Here is a 9,164-nt window from a genome sequence, read left to right on the forward strand (position 1 = left end):
ACGATTGGAAAACTCTTACACAAAGAATTGTTTTAAAAATTGTTATAAATATGCAAACTGTTACACATGAACCAAACGAGCCCCTAGTGTTAGGGTGGGATGGGTGGAGGGTTTTCCCGCATATAAGTTTTGATTTATAGGTGGGAAAACGTATTCCCAAAAAAATTTTGAGGGCGTTTGGTCGCTACATTAAATTACCCATTTTTTTGAAAAGCCTGGCAACTCTCGATGATGAGAAATGTGGACTTCCACCCTCAAATGGAAGAGTCTCAATCCCCCAAGAAAATGAGACACTGTGGATTTTCTCCTTTTCCAACTGTTGGATTTTGTGAATTTGACACAAAACATCAAATGATCTTTTTCCCAAAATTGAATGGTGATGATGAAATTTGGAGGATATGTCCCTCATTGATGTGCATATGTAAAAAATATGCAAAATCATTCATATAGAATAAATGACCAAAATAGCCCTCAGTTTTAGTGGTATCTTGGTCATTTGCTTTTTTACAAAATACTTTTTTTTTTACACAAAGTTCGAAGTTTTCTTTTTTGAGCTTTAAGGCTCATAAATGGCACATTCACATCCACCTTATTTGAAATATAACGAACAAAAGTGATTGTGATCTCCTTGTATTAAAAGTAAATAGTCTCTTTGTATACTTTTTGTTATCAAAATCAGGGATAAAACTTTTTATTTTTTCTCCAAGTGAAAGAGGATATCTTGCCGTTTTGTGGGGCATAATGACAAGCGAAAATGAGACACTTCCATATTAAATTGCTATATCCAGTACGAGCAATGTAAGAGCAAATTTAAGATACAATGTAGACAAATACATATTAAACCGTGTAATCTAACTGCAATGTATTTCCTATGTTACATCTAAATATTATCCAAACAGTAACAATTCATTTGCATGTAATGTATTACACAATAATGTATTACGCCAGTAATATATTTCACAGACAATATATTTCCAGTATCCAAACGACCTCTTAAATTATAAGGGAAACCGATAGGAGGAGAAGAGCTAGAAATAAATGGGCAGAAAGTAGGGCCGGTTGCATCTTGTGTAAATAGACAATTGAATGGCCCCTTCCTTAAAACAAGCCAGCCACTACGGGTGGCAACGGGCCGGGCCAAGTCTGGCTGTAGGCCGGCCTAGACCAGGGATGAAGAAGCCGGGCCTTGTCAAGATTGGGCTGGGCGTGATAGGGTAAGGCCAAATACAACAATAGCAAACAAAAAAAGAAAGAAAGAAGAGAAAAACAGTCTCGACCAGCCCAAGAGGCTGACCCTATCGCACCCCTGGCCCAAGCCTGGCCCAGCCCTCTCCTCAAACAATTGTACAACGTGGCCCAGGCCCTAGTTTTTAGTGCCAAGCGCCACACCAACCGGCCCACTGCCAGCCGTACTGAACTCCATGCCAAGAGTCCTCATAAGTTCAGTTTTTCTTCTTGATGTTGGTAAAGCTGCGGGGTCATTGCTTTCGCCTTGTCGACACCTGAGAGTCGTAATCCCAGGTAAAATGGCGCACTACTTCACCTCGGGCTTTGCTTTTGATAAAAACTTTAGAGCTCCTGTCTCTTTACTTCTTGTAAAGTACCCCTCAAATGAGGTTGAGGCGTCCTTATTATAGAGGAGATGGGAGAGGCTGCTGGTTCCAGTTGGCCTTATCAAATGAGAGTAAGGCCCATCAATTATAGAGAGAGACATGCAATGGGCTCTCATTATAAAGCCCACCTAACTTCTTTAGGTGGGAGACTCCCACTATGGCCTCTAGTATGTCAAGGGCTCCCATTGGTTGACCCACCCAACTTCTTTAGGTGAAGGGATCCTATTGGTTGAGTTTACATTGCCTTTGGAGATGTGGTCTCTTGTCGCTAGCCCTTACCACTTGTTGTTGGCATGTAATTACTTTTGAATTTATTGCTTGAGAATGTGTTATAATCGATGAAAATATCTTTTGATCATTTATTTATTCGTATATGGAAGTCACAATTATTCTATTCATTCGATATCAAATTGGATGAATTGGAGTGAGTCATGAAATTCAAAATTTGTTTTCTGAAATTTTGTGTTATTCAATGACACTCTTACATTTTCAAATTAAAAGGACAATTATGATCGTGACCATACGAAAGATAAACTATCTCTTGTGGATAATCATGAAGAGAATATGTTTTATTTGATTCTCTCTCCTCTTATTAGTGAGTAGGGTTAAGAAATATACTTCAGATTATGCTCTCCCATCGATATAGTCCTCTGAGGATCACAGCAGAGCACTCTATATTTATGTTAGGACTATGTAAGTAGACAATGATACCCCCTTGTAGAGTTATTTAAGGAGAGGGGAATGATCACTTCAAAAGGTTTTTGCCCTCCTATGAGAGTCGTGGGCCCCTCTAGGCATCGATAATGACTCGATAGAGTGAAGGGAGTCTTTCTCTCGCGTGTGGTGTGGCCCGGGAAAGAGAGTGGGCCGTAATCTAAACAGAGTGAACTCCAAGTTAGAGAGAGTGGGTTGTGGCCTATGTTACATACAATCTGATATGCATATTTATTTAAGATACAGATGTGAGTGTCAAAAAATGTGAACTCAAATAAATGTGATCTAGATACGACACTTACACAAAATATATATATATATATATTGAAATTTATATCATTCACGTCTATGTTTACATATACGGCAATTCATATGTCTAACAATAATAAAGCCTCACAAATTAATAGACCAAAAATATTACTTTGTGGATCAAGACAAGGGCAATAATACATCTTTCAAAAGATTGTGTTAAAAATGTAGACAAGGACAACTTCTGCACTCTGTTGGGCAAAGTACTATGAACTTTAAAGACTATCAAGGCGGTTCATTTCACCGAACCCACTAATGCTGGGTCAAATCATTATGAAAGTACGTATCGTCTACATTAACAAATCACGATCAATCAGCATATAAATAATATTCAAAGTTCAACACCCATGGTCGTCATTCATTGAAAATTAAAAGAATTTCCAAACCACACCACAATAGATACCGAGGCATCCACAAGTAAATCCACAAGTAAACAATCTAAAACTTACAAGGGCAAGAAATAGAAATATTTATGTTCAAATCAAACCAACTACATGAATAATAGGTGGAACAAACATAAAACACAAGAGATGGGAGTGCCCAATTGGCTTTTCATAAGTAGGGGAATAGGGGAACATTGGAGATGAGGTGAGATGAAGATCTTTAGGTGCTTGGCTTGAAGACGGAGAAACCACAAGTTAGAGAGGAAGAAATCTAGAAAGTTCGTTGGTGCTTAAAATAAAATAATACTTTCATTTTATAGAAGTAGTAATTTATATAACTCAATGTAAAAAAATACAAAACAAATATTTTTATCTTTTATTTTAAACTAGTTTTTTATTTCTAAAATATTTTTTATTTTAAAAATAAAATTTACTCGTTCGCCATTGGTGTTTATAAACAAAGAAATATCATAAATGTGTGAAAAAAGAGACATACCCCTATGCACCATAGAACTGTGGTTGCATTCGGTCTAGGTAACCATAGGTTTATCTCTAGGGGAGAATATGTAATCCATACACTGTAATTATATCTCCTTGCCTACTAGCTGACTTGGTAGCCTAATCATGAACTTCTGCAGTGGTCAGTGGGTCATGCAAACTGTTGTGCCAGTTTGAGAAAGCAAGTGTTAGTTATAGTCCATAATAAAAGATGAAGTGCTTCAAGATTATTAATTCTTAAACGTAGAAGAATCATATTCCCATCAAATTTAGTCGGTTTTATTTATTTTCATATTAATTGATTTTTAGAATGATTATTTAAATTTTTGTAAGTCTCTGGATATTTTATTTTTACAAAAAAAATTTATAAAATAAGAAATATTCAATTTTTAGTATTTAAATAATAAAAAAAATAAAGTTTATTTTCTAAATACTAAAAATCAAATTTTTATTTTAAAAATTAATGACATATGAACACTCATGAGGGCCCATCAGGACCCCATGGGATGTGAGTGGGGCAACCTATGGGAGCTCTAGTTGGCACGCCCCCACTTTAAGCAAGGAATTCTCTAGAATTTTGAATTCCACTTATTTAGGATTTATTGATTTAATAATATCTTATTGAGCAAGTCAATTAAAACATAATATATTATATGAGTCCTAAGAGTAAAGGATTAGAATTACACAAAATAGATATTTACCTAAACATATGCTTTTTGATATTTTACTTATTTTCTATTTGGTAGGATAAATAAGGTTATGAATCATCCTTTGAATTATGATGGTTCATCTAAAGAATGAATGACTCGGATCTTTCACCCAATAGGTCTCCTATGATCAATTGGTCATGATCAACGTACAAGAATGACTATCATCATAGAACCCTATCCTTTTGAAAAGTCTATAAATAGAGGCCTCCTCTCCTTCATTTTTCATACCAAAAATCTCTTTATCTCTAAACTCTTTAAGGTGGCACGCCACCTCTGAGAATTTCTTCTTTCTATCTCTCTTGAAGGTTACATCTCTCTAAAGAGAGATAGGGGACACGCCCCCATAAGAAACTATAGAGATGGGCACCCCCTTCCCCTAAAATTGCCCTAGGCATTGATGCCTTGGATAGATCAAATAGTTATAGTTATCATATTTTTGCGAAGGGGTTTAGTTAGGGCTTTCTCATATTTGGAAGCTCCGAGATTGACCAATGATTCCATGCACTATGGGAGGAGGAGACTCGATGTGGGGTATATTAAGTCTGGTTGAGGTAATTTTCGGGCATCTTGCTTTATGATTTGTAATATTTTATTTCTTATTCTTATAAACTATTATGTTAATTTTATTCATTGAATAAAGTAAGTTGTGATTAGTGATAACAAGTGAGACCCACTATTGGTTATTTACTTGTTTATTTTGAAATGAATTTATTGTAATTGGACTATTGTAAGTGTTCTAGTAGGTGTGAAAAGAAAAAAATAAAAACTATATACACCGTGCTAGATCACCTTATCTAATTTTCATTGATATCAGATATAGATTTACTTGCTGCCCTATTTTTTTTAATTCACTATTTTTGGTGAGTTGGGAATCATAGATAAGAAAGCTAATGACTTTGTAGTCAAGTGATATACTTCGAAAAAAATTATTGGCATGTTCAAACACTGAAAAAACACTCTGCAAAATGGGGTATTTTGTACTGTTTTGGAACATTGATATGAAAAAGATAATAAAGTGTTTATATAATGCATAATATTTTGTGTTTTTTGGAGGGATTTCTTACAAAATTTCAATGGGAAATCCTAGGGGAATTGAGATTTATGGACTCATCGTTGAAGGATATCAGTCTTGAACGTACAAAATCCAAGAACTGTCAATTGAGTTCCGTGAATTTTTCCACCAATCAAATGATTTTAGTTTTAATTAAAATTTGACGATAAGTCATCAAATTGAGTCTACTTTCAAATAAAAATAATTTCATAGAGAAAACCCTTGTGGCTTACAAGGTATAGTTATTTTATTGAAGGGTATACAAACACTAGTTTTTATAATGAAAAACTGTTTCAGTGACATAAAAATCATGATTTTATTTCCATTCTTAAAAGAATGTTTTGGGGAGCATAATAAGTTTTTAGACTGCCATTTTGAGTCTAGTTTTTATTAAAAATTATTTGAGAGAAATATCCATGAGAGATAAGGAATTAAAATTTTAGATTGGAGAGAAGTCATAATGAATTCTACAGTTTAGTGTGTTTCATTGAGATGTGAATATCTATAGTTTTCAAGCCTACCGAACATAGTCATATGAGGCCTGTAGACATATACATATTAACGTTTTGTGTCTACTTTCAAATAAAATAAGTTTGAAAGTGAAATTCTATGAGGATAGAGAGGAAAGGCAATTTTGCTAGATAGTGTTCATCTTTAAATTCTACAGTATGACCTATTTGTAATATAAATATAAACTATTTGTTTCTATAAAGAAAAAATTATTTAGGATTCACATTGTGATTTCAAGGTTTGATTTTGAACCTAGTTTTCAACAAAAAAGGTTTGAGGAAGAAATCCTTTGTGAATTGAGAGAAATAATTATTTTATTGAGAGATGTGCAACCCAATTTTTTGTTGACGTGAATGTTACTAAATTGTAGAATCACTAAATGGTATTATTTGGGGATGACATTGAGCACTACTCTGTATTTTTTAGTCTATTTCAATACTCGAAAAGTTTCAGATATAAACTCTTTGTGATTTGAGAGATATTGTATTTTATCATGAGATATTCATCTTTTGTTCTGCAGTAAATTAAAAGATATGGCAAGTTAAGGCACAGCTTTGTACTCCTCATAATGGCAGTCTTTTTATGGCCCATTTAAAAGTCGTACAGTTTGCCATGAGCATGATTTATAACAGTAAAACTTCAAAGAGAGGTGATACAAAGTTGGAGAGATATGACACGCTATGTGAAGAGTGCTCAATCTGAGAATTGTAGAAAGAAGAAAAACACAATACCTGTAAAAACATCTTGGTATCTATTCATTATGAAGCAATGTATAGAAGCCTTAGTAGCAGCATAGAAACCATGCAATCAGTAAAAAATAAAAAATCAAGATAGTGAATTTTGGTGTGACGAAATAGAGAAGGTATTCGTCATATATTGTAAGGGAGAATACAAAGGCCGAAGAGGTGGATGCTTCATCGACATGTAAAAGATGATGACCAAGTGCTTCTTCATCAGTTGTATGCTATTCCAAGATCACAAAAGTTCATCAACAAGGAAAAACAAAGAATAAAAAAAACTTATGTACCACACTATATATTTTTAAGGTATGAAATATATCTCATATTGCATAATGAAGTCATATAGGGAAAGATGATTCAATAAATTTTTATTTATGTTTTATATACTTCTTTGATTATATCCTGGTTGTTTGTTTATGAATGAATGGAGTGTATGGACATTTGTTGATAGGTGCTGGCAAGTTTGAAAGAGCACGATGTTTTTTTTTTTTTAGTACCTCCTTGTGCTTGTATGAACTAGTTAAAGTAGTAATACACATGGAGATGTGGTTAACTACTTAAGATAGTAATACACATATATAGATGTGGTTTGATCAATGACTATGAACCTAAGTATCAAACATGAGAGATGGGTGTGGCTCATTCAAATATGTAAGCAAAAAGGGACTGTTCCGATGGAACATGGTTTTAGGGACCATCCTATGATTTATTGCATGTGATGATGATCTCATGATAAGGTCTCCATATTTGTCGAGAAGAAGTGTTTGTTAGGTTATCAATAGTAACCATTATTTAGTCATGTTTTATTTGGATAAAATCATAAGATGGACTTTATGATTTTTTTTTGTGGCTATAAACAAGACTTGGTAAGTAACTAAATGTGAATGTGGTAAAATGATTTATGAAGACTAAGCATGTATTTTAAAATTAAATTGGACCATTTGTGAAAAACGTAAGTTTATAGATATGGTTTTGAGAAAACCCCATCGTCTTGCAAGGTCCACGAAATCTTTGTGAAAAATCATTCTAAAACGCCATACAATTTTCTAATTATTACTTGTGAAAATATATACCAAGTCAAGAAATTTTTAATAAAAGGACCCATGTTTTTTAATTATTTAGAATCCTCAATTATCTAAGACCATGAACTATAAGGAATTTCAAAGGAATGCCATCTTAGTAAGCCTCCTTGACACATGCTGTGTGGATTTGATAACTTGGATTGTATGAGTTTACTACTAAGAAGATTGATGTGAGTGAACCTTATGGTTCATGAAGGTTTTGCATATTGCGAAACCAATGGGCATTGAGTTACTTATTTTCACATTAGCCTTACCTCATGGCATATGCATGAAAATGCTGAGAAAGTATATGTTATCTGTGCTATAATATAATTGAGTGAGTGCTGCTACAGCCCTATGATTCTTTTTAGTTGCTTGGATATTCATATATATAGGTATTCTATTATGAAAGATCCAAATAAACTCAACAATCCAGCAGGAGCACCTGCTTATGTTTGTCGGGCTAGTTAGAACACATATTATAATGTTCGTTCATGAAATCCGGATGTGTGACGCTAGTTGTATGGCTACATAAGGGAGCAACTTGATTGAAGAACTCCTTTGAGCCCCTGAAGATGCGACTTCATGTGTTGAGGGTTACATGATGATCTTTTACGACAACTGGTCCATGATTCGCAATGCGACATGTAAGATGGACTACGACCACGTTCGGGATGAGATTCGAGCAACAAAGACAAATAGGCATTGCATCAATACATCCTTTGTGAAAGGATTGATGACGAAAGAGTTCGCCACAATTAATGTAATAAGAGATAATAAATGAAAAATGCTTGAGAAAGTGTATAATGGGGGGATGAAAATGTATGGAAGAGAGATTGTAAGGTCTTCCAAGGCCAAGTGAGAGATGTAGGGTTTTGTGGCAATTAAAGGCCTTATGAGAGCATGTAATCAACATCTAATAGTAGATCAAAGAACTTCAGTTGGAGTATAGTCATGAAGGGCTAAGAGATTATGACCCTGAGGGACCAAGAGATTGTGGTCTAAGGGACCAAGAGGTTATGATCTAAAGGGACTAAGATAAGAAAATGCTACTTTCCAATACTCAGACTTGGCTTGACGAGCTAGGTCAATCAAGTTGGAAAACCGCTAAATACCTAGGCATAAAGCACAACGGATGAGGCTTTATGGGTTATCCCTTGATGAGGTTGAAGTTGCCCAAAGGAGTGAGCCAATGGACTGTGTGACCCTTGTGTATGATGGTTGGCCTCTACAGACGAGAGCCAAAGCCTCATCAATGAACCATCGCACGGTATGTGCATATGATAGTTGTATCGAAAAAGCAAGATATCAAGAAGGATGCAGCATGCACGTGTGCGCGAGATTACCCCTATATATGATCTAGAGTTATGGTTGCAACCAGTCTAAGTGACCATGGATTCGTCTCTAAAGAGAACTTGTAATTCATAGATTGAGATTATATCTCCTTACCTATTGGCTGACTTTGGTTGCGCAAATCATGAATCATTGCAATGGTTTGTGGGCTATGAGAACAACTGAGTTAGTTTAAGAAAGTAAGTGTGGATTATAGTTCATAGTAGAAGACGAAGTGCTTCA

Source organism: Amborella trichopoda, chromosome 7 (assembly GCF_054954075.1).
Source record: "Amborella trichopoda isolate Santa Cruz 75 chromosome 7, AtrichopodaSantaCruz75HAP2 v2.0, whole genome shotgun sequence".
NCBI classification, from domain to species: Eukaryota; Viridiplantae; Streptophyta; class Magnoliopsida; order Amborellales; family Amborellaceae; genus Amborella; species Amborella trichopoda.